The following is a 19975-nucleotide window of genomic DNA, read 5'->3' as shown; positions in this document are numbered from 1 at the left end:
TTTTATTCATTAAGTTTAATGTTTTTTGCAGAAACTTTCATAATTATAAACAAAATAAAAATATACTGAACAAAAGATAATACTATTTGAAAAAACATCCCCTATATAACAAAAAACCGTCTTGCCCCCACATGGGTGTAAGACCGCACTCAAATTTTGTTGGTAGAAAGACCGTTTCTATTGTTTCAAATGCAGCCTATTTGTAATAATAACACAATTATACTATATTTTTATTAGTTCTCACTCCAGTACAAGCTTTTTGGTACTATTTGGAACATATTTTGCACTTAATCCAACAATACTTTGCATTGGAACAAGAAAACAGTTGCAGATAGATGGTACAAATACAATCTGCAAAGTCCTCTTCATCAGAATCATCAATTACAGTATTGTTTGGCGCCGGTTTCTTAGCTTAGCTAGATTTAACGGTGAACTTCTTTTTTCACTTTGTTTAAGCTACCAGAGCTTCCAATTTCGCCCATGGGCGGTCTTGCCCCAGTCATATCATATTTGATGTTCTGTATTATTTTTTTTTAAATTTATCTTTATGACTCCTTCTTTCGAAGAAAAATACTTTTTAATATGCACTTTCTATTATAAAAAAAGGAAAAGTTAAAAATTTTAATTATTTCAGTGTCAAAAATACAACTGACTTTTCACATGAACGATAACATTTTGATGAAAAATTATAAAATTTACCGTTTCTCTTCGGGGTCTTAACCGAAATTGCTAAAACTTACAGACGTGATCGATCGTACCAAAGGGCACCTATTTTATATTGCAAGTGTTGGCAATTTTACTTTTTTTCATACAACATAGTACGAAAACCGTCTTGCCCCCATAGGCGGTCTTGCCCCCACTTCCCCTATATAATTATACTGTATATAACAATAATGTCCCTATCTTCTGCTACAGCATAAAGCAATGAAGCGATTTTCCAAACCCACACTTAATCGTCAAGTCGACCAAAGTCCATCCAAAACACTCTACCCGAGCTATGATGAATTTGATTCTGAATTTCCACTAAAATCTTCCAACATATTATGTACTTACTAAAAACTTGCTCAGATTTATTGCAGATATCATCATGTTTTCTTGGCGTTAACACCCGTATTGCGATTGTCAAGTATCAATTTATTGTTGATAAATACTGAAATTTGGTGTTTTAAAACCTAATTTATGGGAAAACTGGACAACTTTTGAATGGAATTACAATTACATTTCAATTAACAACGGAGATCATCATTCTCCGTTTTCAAAACATTTGTGAACTAAGCAAAATAAGCTATCGAAATTAAATTTTTATCAACTATCAATTGATAGTAGTTGCAAATCAAAATAAGGGCCAGTTGTACAAATATTTAATCCGTGTTTCAGAAACTATTATCTTCTGAATTCGGTGGTAAAATTGATTTTTAGCACTGGTTCTAGGTTCATATAGGTTGAAATAGCTAAATCCATCCTTGAACCAAAGTTGATCCACAGCTAATCCGCCGAAATCGGTGAGTTAAATTCTTGATCCGAGGCTGAACCACGTTTGTACAACTGGCCCTAAGGGTGTAAGTTAAAATTATTAAGGGATAATTTTAGAGAAATTTCAAAAATTAAAAATGCGTTTGTCGATTCGACAAGGGATAACCTTCTGGGGTAAAGGTTTTGAGTGATTTCTTATGCTTAGAATGCAAATTGAATTTTTGTTAAGGAGCAGAATTTTAAGGTACCTATACTTGCCATGCAACCAAAATGGATTTGTTTTTCTCAAAAACTAGTCTTACGATCTTGTTTAAAAAAAATAAGTGTACTGCCACGCTAGGTACCATAGAACCGTTTTCGTGCACGAGTCGAACATTTGGCACTATTTAAAACCTAAATATTATCTAAACATTCTTTGCTTAGATTCAATAGGCCATAAATATCACTTAATTTGTGAAGAAAATAACCTCTACTTAAGACCCCAAATAGTCAGTTATCGGAAAAAATCCCATTTTGGGTAGTTATTTAGGACCAAAAAAAATTATGATTAAAGCCTTTTTAAAACCTTAATATTCTACAAAAACTCAATAAGTCCTATTTATTCTTCTCATTTCTAAGAATTCTATAGGTCTTTTTGTTCCCATTAGGGTATATTTCTATTGTATACTTACAATATTGTACATATATCGTCACCTAAATGCAAGAACCAGCTAACTCGATTTTTTTTTTGTATTTGAGATTGCTGGGCTTTCTTCTTCGTTGAATCTATTTGCCTTGCCTGCCATAAGCAAATAACTAATTTTCCAGACGTAAAGTTGATGACAACATGGTACTAATTGTAAGCACAATATAGCCATTTTGAACAAGTGACAGAATCATGCATCAAAATTGACAAATAAAACGTCGACTTACCATTACCATACTCTCAAAAACAATGAATTTATTTTGCTGCCAATAGATCAGTTAATTATTTTATTTTTAAAACACTTTAAAAGATCAACAATTTAATTTGGTTAATAGCCTGTTTTCCCTGGAGCTCCAAAGAAGTAGTTTTGCAAATTATCTCATTTCGAACGTTAAATCTTATAGAGAAAAAAATTATTTTGAACTAAGCTAATTTGCGAAAATTGGTCACAAATAAGCGGACGAAAAATAATTCAAGAAAAACGGAAAAAAAATTTTAGCTAAAATTTAGGTGTCGCGATCTGTGTATGCTAGGCTTTAACAAAAAATTATTGGGATTTTAATTTATCTTTTCTGTCCACCTCTGGACTTTTTTCAACAAAAAAATAAAAACAAACACAATCACTTATCTATCACAATTATATTAAAAAAAAAATAAACCACACGAGTTTTTTTTTTATCGAACGATTTTTTTCTTGTATGTCGAGTGATTTGTTGCAGACAAGATTAAACGAGCTAAATAAAATCTTAAATTTGATACTAACGCCGCCGAGAGTGAATAGGGTTATATATTTAGTTCGACAACACCGACATTGACCCACTCACCGAATGACATACTTCGAACGCCCTTAAAAGTTTTAAGTGCACGAGTAATTGGGCAAGGTTGTTTCCTAGGACCATTTGAACATTTTTTTTATAAAAAAAAAAATTTTGACACGAAAGCAATACTTTTTTTTCACTGTATTAACTTTTTTGCTTTACTTTCACTTTTGTTTCTATATATTTTATTTCACAACCTAATTTTTTTCACATTTCTAAGCGTACGCTGTTTTTTTCACAAAATTATTAGTTTTTTTTTTTTTATTTTCAAATTATTTAACTTTTCTTCATATATTTCTTAAATAACGCGACAACACAGTCATTAATCTGCTCTCGTCGAAGGACTTCTTCGAATGGCTTTAATGTGTCAAGTGCAAGAGACAATGGTCAAGGTCGTGCTTGTCTTAACTTGTATTTTTAGAACTTAACTAGAATGTGGAGTTTTAATAGTCTCAATCTACCTGAAAGAGTACAATTTTGGGGGTAATAAGACATTTTAGACACATGAAGAACATTTAGCACTTAAAAAGTGTTTCACTTTTAAAAGTCTCTACCTAGCTTAAATAGGGTTAGTAGTATCTTCCAAGATTAAAAAGATTTACAAGTACATAGCAAGGTCTAAAATTCAGGACACAAATAGAATATTTAGGATTAAACTAGTATTCTCAGTTTTAAAAGTAGTTAATTATCAGTCGTAAAGGTTTCTCAGGAGATACTGAGTTTATTAAGCATACAAAGTTCAAATTTAGGTTTATTCTAAAATGAAAAGTACTTAAATAAATTCTATTAAGTAGTTTGAGTACTAAATTCATACATAAAGTTCGACTCGACTCATATGATTTCAGTCTTTCTCGAAACATTTTGTACGAAAAAGTTTAAGTATTTTTACTTGCGATATAGGTACTATATATCAAGTTATGCATTCGTACAAAAAAAAAAGTTGAGATAACATTTTTCCATGACGTTACGATGGTAGACAATGCCAGAAAAGTGGGTCCCGGAAGTCCGTCTGTCGGTCTGTCGGTCTGTCGGTCTGTCGGTCTGTCGGTCTGTCAGTCTGTCAGTCTGTCAGTCAGTCTGTCAGTCTGTCAGTCTGTCAGTCTGTCAGTCTGTCAGTCTGTCAGTCTGTCAGTCTGTCAGTCTGTCAGTCTGTCAGTCTGTCAGTCTGTCAGTCTGTCAGTCTGTCAGTCTGTCAGTCTGTCAGTCTGTCAGTCTGTCAGTCTGTCAGTCTGCCAGTCTGTCTGTCTGTATAAGGAGCTACAGCCTAAACGGATGGACCTATTAATGTCAAACTTGGTATGTAGCGTTATTTGACGAATCTCCAGAGGGCATTTTGGAATTAATTTGTTTAGACAAAAAATAACGGTACTTGTCATATACCGATTTTAATAAAATTGAAATATCTCGAAAACGGCTCCAACGATTTTGTTTAAAAAATTCAAACTAAGGTCTATCTTTCAATGAAAAAATTTTGTACGGTATTATAAACGGTACCTGCCATATAACCTTTTTTTTTCAAATCCGATTATCTCCGAAACTGCTTATTCGATTTCAACGAAACTTTTTGTGAAGAAGCATTTATATAATTTAAATATAAACCAAAACAATTTCCAAAAAAATAATTTTTGGATTTTTAAAAAAATTTTGAAATTTTTTTTTTTTGAAAAATAAAATTTTTCAAAATGGGACATTGAATTTTTTTGAAATTTTGTTTTTAGATGTTGATTAGTGATTTCTACAAAATGGCATACCAATTTTATTTTAAAACTTTTTTTCCAAAAAATTATTTATAAAAAATTAGTTTTTTAAAAAACGGCTCTAACGATTTTGAATTTTTTTTCTAAAAATGCATGTTAATATATCAATCAAAACTGCATACTTGTTTTGGAGGGCAATTTAATTTCAGATTTTATTTTATTTTTTTTTTAAAACGAATTTTATTTTGTTTTTCCAAATTTCTATATAAAAAGTCTTGAAAATTTAAGCAACTTTAATTCTAAGAGCAAGTTCGTGCGACCCAGTCATGCATTTTATTTTATTTGAAAAGGGAGAAACAATTTCAAATTTTTGTATTTAAAAATTAAATAAAAAAATCTTTTATAAATGCTAATTAAAAGCTTTAGCATTTGGAGGAAAGTTTACCATCCGAGCAAATACGTGCGACCCAGTCGTGCATTTTATTTGTTATACCAACCTAAAGTTTGTATTTTATTATTATGTCTAGTTACATTTAGAGAGTTAAGGAAACAGTTTTTTAGTTATCCCGTGAGAGCATTCAAATTCGTAATTGTAAATTGGTAGTCAATTAGAAGTGGAAATTTTAACTGTAATAGTAGGGGTTCACAAATGGAGGAGTTGTTCTCATTTAACATTTAACAAGGACGCCGATGCTTCAAAAATTGAATAGTTCTTCATGGTAATTGGAAAAAGGAAGAGTTGAGCAAATAAAACATTTTGACATTTTGTTTTGAAATTATTTCATTACAACAATCGAATTTCTTTACAGTTGCAAGCTTTGTCAAGGCTATGAACATAAAAGCACTTCAGCCTTAAGATCCTTAGCGAAATAATTTTGAATTAATAAAGAATGTTTCACCCAATTTCTTCCACAATGATTGTTTTTCTCACAACTTTAGTGAAAATGGATCTATAATTGTAACAATAAATGGCAGGTTACCTACACACGGAGAAAACAGACCACATAGAATTAAGCGGATCGCACTTTAATTTAAGCGGATTGCTGCATGGTTTTTTGCTAAGATGACTTTCACCTTAAATTAAGGTGATATCACTTTAAATTAAGGTGAAAAGTCAAATTAATTTCTTGAATGCACAAATTAAAAAATAAAACTGGTAGCCACCGAGCATCGAACCTACAACTGTTGGGTTACTAGGCCTTACCACTCTGCTATCTCTCTCTGTTGGAAATGAGTATGATAAACTGCAACTAAAGGTAAAGTGTGACTATAATTTTAAAATTTTTATTTTTGGTCGGTTTTTTTTAAGATGACACCTAAATAAGATGAAGTTCACCTTAAATTTAACTTAGTTTTAGTGGAATCACCTTATTTTAACTGGATATCACCTTATTTTAAGGTGGTGAGATTTAATGTGCGTATTGTCTTATTTTAAGGTGCCCTTTTTTTCTCCGTGTAGAAGCCTAAACTATCAATTCCATTATAATCTTTGAACAACAACAACAACATCTTGAAAAGTTGCTACCACGGTTTCACGGATGCCAATCCGATCATCAGACTCCTTGATTCCATTTGTGTGTGGTGCTTAGTCTAGGAAAAAGGAAAAAGTTAAACGAAAAATTACTAGACTTCTATAAGCACCACATACAAATGGAATAAAGAATCTGATGATCGGATTGGCATCCGTGAAACAGTACTGTTACTCTAGTCATAAACACTTGGTGGTAGCACCTTCAAGATGTTGTTGTTGTTGTTGTTCAAAGATTATAATGGAATTGACGGAATAAATAGCAGCCCAACTGCAAGTATGGAAACATACGAAAAATTAAACTATCAATTTCCGTTGCACTAGTTTCCATAAGGCTGGATCCACACTAGGTTGATCAAAACGTTCAACATACGTTCCAAACCGACACAATGAATAGTTAAACCTTTCCAAACTGGTTGAATTCATGTTTGGGCTCAGATATTTCCTATATACATCAGTTAGAATCATTTGGAAATGTTTAACTGTTAAGTATGTCGATTTGGAACGTATGTTGAATGTCAACCTAGTGTTGTTTTGTTTCAGCTTAAAATTGCATGATGAGTTTTGAAAACATTCAAGCAGTTGTTCTCAAAACTACAATTTTGCAGATTCGTAGCTTTGGCTTTGTGTCCACGAAGTGTTAATACTGGGAGTAGTAGTAGTAGTAATAGTAGTAGTAGAATTAATAATAGCGGGTAATAGTGACGGGTTGCAATGAGGGGATCAACACCTACACAAACACCAACACCAACACCAACACCAACACCAACACCAACACCAACACCAACATCAACACCTACACCAACACAAACACAATCACCAACACCGACACCAACACCAACACCAACATCAACATCAACATCAACATCAACATCAACATCAACATCAACATCAACATCAACATCAACATCAACATCAACATCAACATCAACATCAACATCAACATCAACATCAACATCAACATCAACATCAACATCAACATCAACACCAACACCAACACCAACAACAACACCAACACCAACACCAACACCAACACCAACACCAACACCAACACCAACACCAACACCAACATCAACATCAACATCAACATCAACACCAACACTAACACTAACAACAACACCAACACCAACATCACCATCAACATCAACATCAATATCAACATCAACATCAACATCAACATCAACATCAACATCAACATCAACATCAACATCAACATCAACATCAACATCAACATCAACATCAACATCAACATCAACATCAACATCAACATCAACATCAACATCAACATCAACATCAACATCAACATCAACATCAACATCAACATCAACATCAACATCAACATCAACATCAACATCAACATCAACATCAACATCAACGTCAACGTCAACATCAACATCAACATCAACATCAACATCAACATCAACATCAACATCAACATCAACATCAACATCAACATCAACATCAACATCAACATCAACATCAACATCAACATCAACATCAACATCAACATCAACATCAACATCAACATCAACATCAACATCAACATCAACATCAACATCAACATCAACATCAACATCAACATCAACATCAACATCAACATCAACATCAACATCAACATCAACATCAACATCAACATCAACATCAACATCAACATCAACATCAACATCAACATCAACATCAACATCAACATCAACATCAACATCAACATCAACATCAACATCAACATCAACATCAACATCAACATCAACATCAACATCAACATCAACATCAACATCAACATCAACATCAACATCTACACCTAACCTACACCGACATCAACACCAACATCAACAACAACACCAACACAAACGCCAACCCCAACCCCAACACCAACACCAACACAAACACCAACACCAACACCAACACCAACATCAACATCAACATCAACATCAACATCAACATCAACACCAACACCAACACCAACACCAACACCAACACCAACACCAACACCAACACCAACACCAACACCAACACCAACACCAACACCAACATCAACATCAACATCAACATCAACACCAACACTAACACTAACAACAACACCAACATCACCATCACCATCACCATCAACATCAATATCAACATCAACATCAACATCAACATCAACGTCAACGTCAACATCAACATCAACATCAACATCAACATCAACATCAACATCAACATCAACATCAACATCAACATCAACATCAACATCAACATCAACATCAACATCAACATCAACATCAACATCAACATCAACATCAACATCAACATCAACATCAACATCAACATCAACATCAACATCCACACCTAACCTACACCGACATCAACACCAACATCAACATCAACAACAACACCAACACAAACGCCAACCCCAACCCCAACACCAACACAAACACAAACACCAACACCAACACCAACACCAACATCAACATCAACATCAACATCAACATCAACATCAACATCAACATCAACATCAACACCAACACCAACACCAACACCAACACCAACACCAACACCAACACCAACACCAACACCAACACCAACATCAACATCAACATCAACACCAACACTAACACTAACAACAACACCAACACCAACATCACCATCAACATCAATATCAACATCAACATCAACATCAACATCAACATCAACATCAACATCAACATCAACATCAACATCAACATCAACATCAACATCAACATCAACATCAACATCAACATCAACATCAACATCAACATCAACATCAACATCAACATCAACATCAACATCAACATCAACATCAACATCAACATCAACATCAACATCAACATCAACTTCAACATCAACATCAACATCAACATCAACATCAACATCAACATCAACATCAACATCAACATCAACATCAACATCAACATCAACATCAACACCAACACCAACATTACCACTAAAACTAACATTAACACCAACTTCAACAATAACAAACACAAACACCAACACCAACACAAACACCAACACCGACATCAACACCAACACCGACATCAACAACAACACCAACATTACCACTAAAACTAACATTAACACCAACTTCAACAATAACAACACCAATAGTAATACGAAAAGCCTACAACAACTCCATCAGCAGCAGCAATCATACCCCTAACATAAGGAACTATTTAATGGATATTTAATAGCAACAGACGACTCAACCTAGTCATTGATGCAAAATAAATGTTTTATGTTAAACTACATTAATTAATTAATAATATAAATTCAAATGTATGTATTAAGATAAGTTTATATTGAAATATTTTTAATCAATAATTGTTAATCATATGAAATTCAATAAAACAATTACTTACTTACTTACACAATTCATGTTTCTAGTTCAAATGAACATCAGGCTTGTTTCCGGAATTAAGGAGCGTGGTCAACCTTGGTCTGGTAGTGTGAGACAAACGATCGCACCTATCGAAAAATTTTAAATGCAAAAGTTGTAGGTAATTAAAACATCTACAACTTTTACTCAAACAATTTTTCTATAATAACCTAAAGTACAAAAGTGCAATTTTTTGGTTTTTTTATTAGAAAAAAACTTACCTTTTTGTGTTTCTTAACCCTTTATATGCCAAGATCGTTTATTATGAACCACCTTTAATACAAAACACGTATTTAAAAAAAATGTATATTTGAATTATTTAAAGGCGGAATAGAGGTGGTTCTTTTGCCGAGGATAATTAAATTGCAATTCTTTAATAAAGTGTTTTGTTAAATGAATATTTTGTTGAAAAACAACATTATCTAAAAAAAATATGGACATGATTTGCGCTAGAACTTCCTATTAAAATTTAAAACTGGGGTCGAACCACGGCACACGATTACGATCATACGTTAAAGTTTTGACTATTGCCGTCTCTATTTAATCAGTAGAAAAAGATAGGGACAGATAGCGGCCGTAAGTTAACGAACGTATGCCGTGATTTGACCCCAGGGCCCCTGTTCTGTAACTTTATCACTGGCGATAAGCGTTTTTCAACAAAATCCATTTTCTCCCATATATAAAGCAAAATTTCTTTCAAATTCAGAGTTTTTGAATTAAGAAATTATGATTTTGAACGAAATTTCTTTTATTTCGATGAGATAAAATGAATTTTCAAGTTATTCAAATATTTTATCGCCAGTGATAAAAGTTACAGAACATGGGCACAGAACTGTGAAAGAGCTTGAAAAATTGTTAATTTTTTATTTTTATTTAGTAAAGCATAAAATGGTAAAGATTAGCTTTCGGGGCGAAAAGATTAAGATTGCCGAAAATCTAAAAACAACTCAAATTTTTGAAAGCAACGTAGAGAAAAACCTGCAGAAGAAGTAGCACTCCAGCTTACTTGGTGAAATTAATGTGTTTCACAGCCTACTGATACAGAATTTGAATTTAATTTAGGTAATGTGCAGTTAGATACTAGTTTAGGATTGTATTTTAGAAACCTTTTTCTTTTGTTAACGAGGATTAACCTTTCAAAGACTAAACACATTCAAAAGACTACGTCATGGAAATCGAACACTTTAAAATAAGGGGCGCCAAAGCTCATGTTTGCACAGGGTGCTCGTTTTAAACGATCAACATAAGGTGGGAGGTTAAATCTATCAGGCCAGGGAAGACCACGCAGAGCAAATCGAAGAAATCTACGTTGGACGGCTTCTATACGAAGTGAATAAGATGCATAAAATGGGGACCATACCTGGCTAGCATATTCGAGAAGAGGTCTGACAAATGTTAGATAAAGGGTTTTTGTGACATAGGGGTCGGAGAATTCTTTGGACCAACGTTTAACAAAACCAAGTGCGGAGTTTGCTCTATTTATCGAGTTAGTGATGTGGGATCTGAAATTAAGTTCCTTATCACATATTACTCCGAGATCTCGCAAAGAATCCACTTGTGTGACCGGCTCATTATTAATAAAGTAGGTACGAGGGAGAAGTGATGAGCGTTTACGAGAATACGTTATTGCTTGACATTTGCTCACATTAAGCTCAAGGAAGTTCTTCTGACACCAGGTAGAAAATCGGTCTAGGTCACGTTGAAGAAGGAGGGTATCATTAAGGGAGGAGATACTTCTATATATTTTTTTATCGTCAGCGTACACTGAGATTGAAGAATCTTTTATGACACAATCGACATCATTGATTGTTAATATGAAAATCAGAGGGCCGAGATGGCTACCTTGCGGAACGCCAGATGTTGCAAGGATTGGGATTGATTCTGAACCTCTAAAAAGGACATTATACTGGCGTCCATTTAAATATGATTCGATCCATGCAATAAAAGAGGGTTGAAAACCAAGTGATTTTAGTTTGAAGAGAATAAGGGTATGTGAGATTTTATCGAAGGCTTTGCTTAGGTCAGTTGCAACTACATCTATTTCTTTGCCAGCCTCCATGGCACAAATTGAACTGGAAACGAAATCAACTAAGTTTGTGGTAGTTGATCTACCAGTTAGAAAACCGTGTTGATTAGGGGAGAAAATTTGCTTACAATGGAAGAGCATTGTGTCATAGACTATGCTTTCAAAAAGCTTGGGTATGCATGATAGTTTAGCTATGGGGCGGTAGTTAGAGATTTCTTTTTTGGGACCTTTTTTATGGATCGGGATAATGTAGGAACATTTCCAAAGAGAAGGGAAGATCCCTTTTGAGATAGAGAGCTGAAAAAGAGCAGTTAAGGGTTGTAGTAGGTTTGCAGAGCAATTTTTTAAAATTATTGAAGGTAAACCATCAGGACCTCCAGTATATTTAACTTTGAGTTTGTTTATCTTTTCAAGAACGACGGACGAGGGAATAACAATGGAAGTTAATGACGTTTGAGTGCAAGTGGCTAAATATGAAAAATAATCTAAGTCCGGTTGTGAGGAATAGATTAGTTATTATTTTGGGATCATCCGAGCATGTGTTCAAATAAGCAAGGGTAGAAGGGTAGCTATCCGATTTCTTTTTAGCGTTAATGAAATGGAAGAAGCTTTTAGGATCGGATAGTATGTTGGATTGAATTTTTAGAAGGTAATCATTATAGAGAGAGTTACATAACTCAGAAAACAAAAAGTTCAAGCACTGGAAATTCGAGAAGTCAAAGCCAGAACGAGATTGCAGATATTTGCGCCAGAGTTTATTTCTTCTATTTCTGAGTGACTTGAGTTCATTGTTGTACCACGGAGGGCTAGAGGAAATGTTTTTTTGAGGGGCAGTTGGTACCGATTGGCTTATACAATTGAAGACAATGGAATAGAATTGAGAGAGAGAAGTATTAATATCGCGGCTTTCAAGGATACTACTAAAGTTGGCAGCATGTAGTAAGTCATTAAGTTTCGAAAAGTTTGCTTTGCGAAAATTGAAGACATTTGGAAATTCAGATGGAATGACAGTAAGGGAGGAGTTATAGGAAAAGGTGAGAAATAGAGGAGGGTGGTACGAATCTAGGGTCGAAAGAAGGTGATCGCTTGCAGAAAGTATGCAGTTATCTACATCTGATGAGAAGACGAGGTCGAGTTGCCGCCCTAAATTGTTTTTAATTCCACTTAGTTGAAAAAGTCCTAAGTCAGAAACGCAATCGGTGAATAGGATTTCCTTATCTGTTGTGGCATTTGAAGTCAAAAAGTAAGATTCATCATCAGAGGGAGTCCATTGAAGATTTGGAAAGTTGAAGTCTCCTAAAACTAAGACAACATCCGACGAGTCGGTGACATCGAAGATAGAGTCAAGAGCATCGACTGCAAGCTGGTATGATTCAATAGGCTGGCAAGGCCGGATATAACAGCAAACTGTGTAGACATTAAATTTGCCAATTTTTGATTTGACGCAGACAAACTCAAAAGAAGGGGAATCAGAAGTTTTAAGGAGTGATGAGTCGAAACGATTATTAATTGCTAACAGAACTCCACGACCAAGGGATAGATCATTACTCAAAGATCCATCAGCTCTAAAAACATTAAAGTCAGGGTTGAAAAGTTCATTATCGTTAATGCTAGGTAGAAGATTGGTTTCAGTGAGTGCAAAAATATCATAGGGAAGTGTTGAAGAATTAAGATAGACAGATGAGGTTTTAGTGCGAAGACCTCTGACATTTTGATAATATAAAGACAAACATTCTGGATGATTATTTTGGGATTGAGGAGGTTTAGGGACGAAAAAAATTATTAAAATTGGTCCGACTTCTTTGTAAATGAGAAATCCGATTTGAATTAACATGAGAGGCGAATGACGCAAGATCATTTGCAACATCAGCTGGAGTGAGATTGTACTCTTCATGATATCGGACGTAAATTGATCTTAGCAAATCTGGGTTGGTAGGGAGACCTTCTTGTTGAATGGAAACTATAAGGTTTGTTCTAGTAACCCCATCAACAATAACGGAGTCATGTTTGTCATGTAGGTAAGCAAGGTAAAGGCGAATGTTAGCATAAATTCTACGATCACGAAGACGTGAGAGGACGTAACGACCATCATCGTTAAGGTCAACAAAATGTTTTGTTAACTTGGCTACTGGTGGGGTAAGAGGATCTAAGAAAGGGGGTGAAGATATATGAGGATTATTAAGGCTGGAGGAGTTTGAGACGGAGCAGTTGGGGTACTGTTGTGAAACGTTATGGGTGAGAGAAAGTCCAGACGTTGTAGTGATTGGGGGACAGTAACGGCCATATTATTCACTCTGGATTTAGTTCGGATTAAAGTTAATTTTAAATCCAATCCATTAATTCTGAATTTCATAAATCCAAGGATTTAATTTTTTGTTCATATTATTCACTCAAAAAAAGCTTGTGTGATTATTCAAAAAATTTTGTATAATTTGCATTTATCTTTATTTTTCCTTCACAAAATACTTTACAAAACAACTGAACACTGTGAAAATGAATTTTACATCTGGATTTATAAAGTTAAACGGACCTCCAGAGAGCAGTTTAAATTTTTTTTGGATTTAACGAGATTGGATTTAAAAAATTGGATTTACGATTGGATTTAAGTAGTGAATATTATGGAATTGGATTTATTTTTGACATTTGACATTGTTTACATCCAGATGTATTTTTTAAACTAGTGAATAATATGGCCGTAAGAATGAGCTGTTGGACTCAAAGTAGAAGAGGGTGCAGGGTAAGAAGATGAGGAGGTTGTAGAGTATGAAGAAGAGGATGTTGGGTTTAAAACGTGAGATCGAATAAAATTGGGGTAGTTCTTTACCGAGGAGTTTACGGAGTATTTAGGGTTGGGACAGCTACTCGTAGAAGAATCTGAAAGGTCAAAAGAAACACGTCTATTAGGAATTGTTGAAGGCTTTGGTTGAGAGGGAGTGTTTGGAAGGGAAAAGTTGTGGGTAGCATTAAAAGTGTTATGGGAACGAAAAGGATGAACATTGTTAAAGTCAGGATATCTTCCAAGTTTAAGATGCCAGTTCGGATCAGGTCTAAGAGGACGATTGAAAGAAACGCGGGCCTTCTGGGCGGGAGCAGTATTTTTAATTCGACGAAACTCGACACCATCTCGTTCCGTCACGTCGGATCCAGGGGAGAAAAACATCCACTCATATTTTTTAGGCAAGAATGCGTAGAAAGTTGAGGTGTTATATTTATCGGATTGAAAAATCTTCTTGAAACGAGCATTGTGAATTTTAAAATGGGAGGAGAACCACTTGGAGAGCCATTTGACGTCAGTGGATTTGGGTAACCCTTTAATCATGTACTTCTCCATTGGAGATACCATGCACGGTGCAGAAAGGCTAGGAGAAGAGGCAGAAGTTGATGAAACGGGATCTGTTGGAGGATCAGTTGAATGATGGTCGGAAGCCTGGAGCTGAGCAGATGATGAGGATGATGAGTGTGATTGAACTGTATTCAAAGGAGCAGTATGACGAGAGTCAGCCGAAGTAGAAGCTGTAGGTGGTGATATTGTCGAAGTTGTTGGTGCAGAGACAACAGGAACATTGATTGAAGTGCCAGGCATGATAGGTTGAGGTGCAGGTAAAACAGGATTAAGTTCAACGTTGATGGCAAGTATTTCATCAAGGATGGATTTGTTATTTGGCGAGGCCGAATTGTTATCGAACTTGTTGTAGAGGAAACGAAGCTCATCCATAACGCCATCAATCGACTCTTTAAATCCATCCGATTTATTTTTTAGGCATTCCATTGCATTTACTAAATCACCCGTGCGGTGATTAAGTATACCCATTTCTTTATATAATGAGTTCACTGCATCCGAACCTTGGGCAAGAAATCTTTTTAAAATGTCTAGATCATCACTAAAAGATTTATTAGACCGATGATGCGTTTCAATTTTAGTGTCCATTGTTGAAAGCAAGTCAAACATTTTATTGAGTTCTGCTCTGAGTTGAGAGGGGACAGGAACAACCTCACGACGTGATTTCGAGTTGGAATTGTTGTCCAACTTTTCCAAAGAAATGTTGATGTTATCCAAAGTATTGTCAATAGTCGATAATGACCGCAGAAGGTCATTATTGCACTTTGTTGCCCGCAAGATGTGGGCAGGCGACAGAGATTTGCAATCCTCGCAATAATAACAAAACTTTTCCAAAATCTCCGGAAGATGAGATTTGGTAGTTCTGCTCAAACCAATGCATAACGGATGGAAGCTTAAGTTGCAGATTCCATTGCATTGAATGAGGTCAGTTATATTGCAAGAAATAGTGCAATTAATGTTACCGCACTTTGCTGACATATTTATGATGGGTAGGTCAGGGACAAACGAAAAGTCAATTAAAAAGCCAAGAAAACTGCAGGGGTAATCGAAAACGTTAAATGGGGTCGATTATCACAATATTCGCGAATATATTTGGGTTAATCGAAACAGAAACTGCGGAGATAAGCACAATAGGTATTCACAAATGTGGTAGGTTATATGGCAAGAAAAAAGAAAAGAAAAAACTGTAGAGTAAGCACTTTAATTTCTTTTTTAATTTTATTTTGATAAATTGAAGTAGGTCAGATATTATTATGATTAATATTGAAGACACAATTAAAGGGCACTTGAATGAGTTGAATTATTAAGGGGCGAAACAGAAGGAGGTAAATACAAATTAATTATACGGAGCAGAAGTTAATATGCGACTGCACTTGACGACGGTTAAATTCAAAACAAAATATAAATTTTTGGATTTTTGACGAATTTAATTTGAATAAAAAATAGTTAGAAAAAATGTTTGATTTTTGAAAAGTGGGAAATAACTGAAAATAAGATACTTTGCAGTGTTCTACCTTGGAAAGTATATCTTTTATAAGAAAATGATGTATGGGAGAATTAAAGAAAATTATTTTTTGTTCGAAAAGTCTTTCTCGAGCTATTGAGACTCATTCGTTTTCAAAATGGCGGACGCAAAGCCAACCATAATACGCAAAGTAAATTAATACTTAGGGTACGGCCACGTCCTGAGCGGCTGAGCGTCAATCCTGAGCGTCAAAACTAAATTAGAACGTATGAAAAAGTATGGGGGTGGCCACATACACCCTGAGCGGCTGAGCGACGTCGCTCAGCCGCTCAGCTCTGTTCTAATTTTTTTTTTGAAATCCTGAGCTGCGAACTACATTTTATTCTAAATTACCACGAACATTTTAGTAAATGGTGAAATTATGGTTTCTTTTGAAGAAAAATATTAAAAAATACAAATTTTTTTTCGTTAAAATAAAAAACAAATAACACTGTGTTCGAAAATGGAACTTTTTTTTTCCGACATAGCTCTCTCATATCTACTAAAGATAATTCGAGTATGCTGAACACGATGGCGTACTTAGTTTTTCTGGATTAGGTCAAATAAGAAAGATTTTTGCGTTTGAAATTTTGTTTGCACATGCCAAAAATGAGGCGATAAAACACCATATATTTTCTAATTTTTGATTTTTTATCTATGTATATGATGGAAAATCTATTTTTTTGGAAGTATTATTCGTAAAAAAAGTTATTTGAAAAAAAATCTGTCGAAAGACTATTTAGTAAGTTGCACTTTTTACCGTGAGATATTTAAAGTTTTTAACTTATTCTTTTTTATAATGAAAGTTGGATATTCAAGAGTATTTTTTGTGAGAGAATGAATCCTAAAGGTTTGAACCTTAAGAAAAAAAATATTCTAGAATATCAGGTAAGATCGAAAAGGGGCAAAACACCCATGGGCTCAAGTAGCTAAAAAAATAAATAAAAAATAGATGACCGTTAAAGGAGTCAAAACAGATAAGCGTGACAAACCCCCTTAAGTTAGAGATGGACTGTGACAAATATATTATGTGTTGTGTATGTAAGCTCATATAATGCAGTATACAGATGGAAGTAATAGTAAATATGTTTTAATTTTAAAACTAATTGAAAGAATTTAAATTAAAATATTGATACCATGCCTGATTTTTTAATTAAATATCTACATCTACATATGTATAATATTCCAGAGTACTAACACATAAAAGGTGTCTACATAAAAATGTTGAGTTTTCGCATACCTTTATAGTTAAAAAATGTAAGAAAAATTGACGTTTTTTCCATAAAATAATGATTTAAATAGTCATTCGACAGATTTTTTTAAAAATAACTTGTCTTACGTATAATACTTCCAAAAAAAAAAAAATAGATTTTCCATCATTTTACATCGATAAAAAATCAAAAATTGGAAAATATATGGTGTTTTATACCCTCATTTTTGGCATGTGCAAACAAAATTTCAAGCGCAAAAATCTTTCTTATTTGACCTAATCCAGAAAAACTAAGTACGCCATCGTGTTCAGCATACTCGAATTATCTTTAGCAGACATGAGAGCCCTCTGTCGGTTTTTTTAACTATCACAGTGTAATTAGGCCCCGGCAGGAATCGAACCTGGGACTCGAAACTTTGTCTGTTTAAGCAGCTATAGCCATTGAATAATTACAAATAGAAGTGGACACCCAGGGAAACTTCCGCTGTAAAATTGTCGGCGCTAGAATCGTGCGTTGAATTAAAGTAGCAAATCCAACAATCCAAAAGCTAATCCAACAATCCAAAAGCAAATCCAGCAACCAAAAATTAAATCCTAAACCGCTTATACATATAGATAAAAGTTTACCTATTTCAAAAAGTGGAAATAGCCTAGAGGATAAGGTGAATGTATGGTAAGTTTACCTGCCTAGGTTCGAATCTGACGGGAAATTGAGATTTTTTTTTTTACATTACTAGAATAAAAATTAATTAAATTTGTCAAAAAAAAATCTCCACAAAAAAAAAAAGCAAATCCAATTTTTACCGGTATTCGAACCTAGGCCAGTAGGAGTAAAAGGCATCGTCCTTGTTCTCTAGACTAATATGACTTTTCAATGTACGAAAACTAATATCAATATAAGCTCTTTGAAATGTATAATAATAATTACACCGGCACACAAAAAAAAAAAGTGTCATGAACCAGAAACCAGACCTATCTTTCTATATGTTTTTGGGACCGCTGAATCCGAATTTCAAGTCCGTTTGGCCCTGTCACCCTCCAGTTTTGAGTAATATGCAAAAAACTCAAAAACAGGTAGTTTTTGGGGTCTTTTTTACACTTTTCTCAAAACTGGAGGGTGACCGGGCAAAACGGACTTGAAATTCGGATTCAGCGGTCCCAAAAACATATAGAAAGATAGGTCTGGTTTCTGGTTCATACAACTTTTTTTTTTGTGTGCTAGCACTGTCGCGACATGTCGCTGTCATACCCGGCACACAAAAAAAAGTTTCATGTACCAGGAAGCAGACCTATCTTTCTATATGTTTTTGGGACCGCTAAATCCGATTTTCAAGTCCGTTTTGCCCGGTCACCCTTCAGTTTTGAGAAAAATGCAAAAAACTCCAAAAAAGTCATAAAAATTCAAACAAAATGCACTCACAGCTCAAAACTGGAGGGTGATGGGGCCAAACGGACTTCAAATTCGGATTCAGCGTGCCCAAAAACATATAGAAAGATAGGTCTGGTTTCTGGTTCATGACACTTTTTTTTTTGTGTGCCGGTGTTATTAATTTTTTTTATGAAGGTTTAAAAAAAATTATTAGTTAAGACTCAACTCGAAAATACATGATAGTTGAGGCGCAAACATGTAGTTCATCTATCTTCCGGTACGTTGTGGTCGCATGAGTAATCTGCGGTGTCACTTCTATTTGTAATTATTCAATGCTATAGCCTAAACGGATGGATCAATTCTCTTTAAACTTGGTATGTAGCAGTTTTTAGAGATTGTGCAGATGATTCTATGGCATTCATTTTTTTATAACACTATCTAACCATACCTGTGATGCACCAATCCTAGAAAAGTATAATTTTCTCAAAAACTCTTTTAACGATTAAAACACAAAAAAATAAATTGTGGGTTTTTGGACAAGGCCTATCTTTTAACAAAAAAAGATTTTTTCGAAAGTCAATATTAACGGTACCTGTGATAGAACCGTTTTTTTAAACTCTGAATTTCTCTCAAACGTCTTATTAAATTTTATTAAAATTTTTTATAAAAAAGCATTTATATGGTCTTAGTATAAATCAAAAATAAAATTTTGAAGAAATGCATTTTTGGATTTTTGAAAAAATGTTGAATTTTTTTTATTGAAACATTAATATTTCCAAAACTGGTCATTGGATACTTTTGAAATTTTGGTTTTAGGTGTTGATCTATATTAACTACAATATGGCATACCATCATTACTTTATTCAGAATTATAAAATAAAAAAAAATAGGCACTTCTAGGAATCGAACCTCGGACTCCCGCGCGTGAGCCGAATACTCATCGAATATTTTG

This window comes from Episyrphus balteatus, chromosome 4, assembly GCF_945859705.1.
Source record: "Episyrphus balteatus chromosome 4, idEpiBalt1.1, whole genome shotgun sequence".
NCBI classification, from domain to species: Eukaryota; Metazoa; Arthropoda; class Insecta; order Diptera; family Syrphidae; genus Episyrphus; species Episyrphus balteatus.
This window is presented reverse-complemented; position numbering follows the sequence as displayed.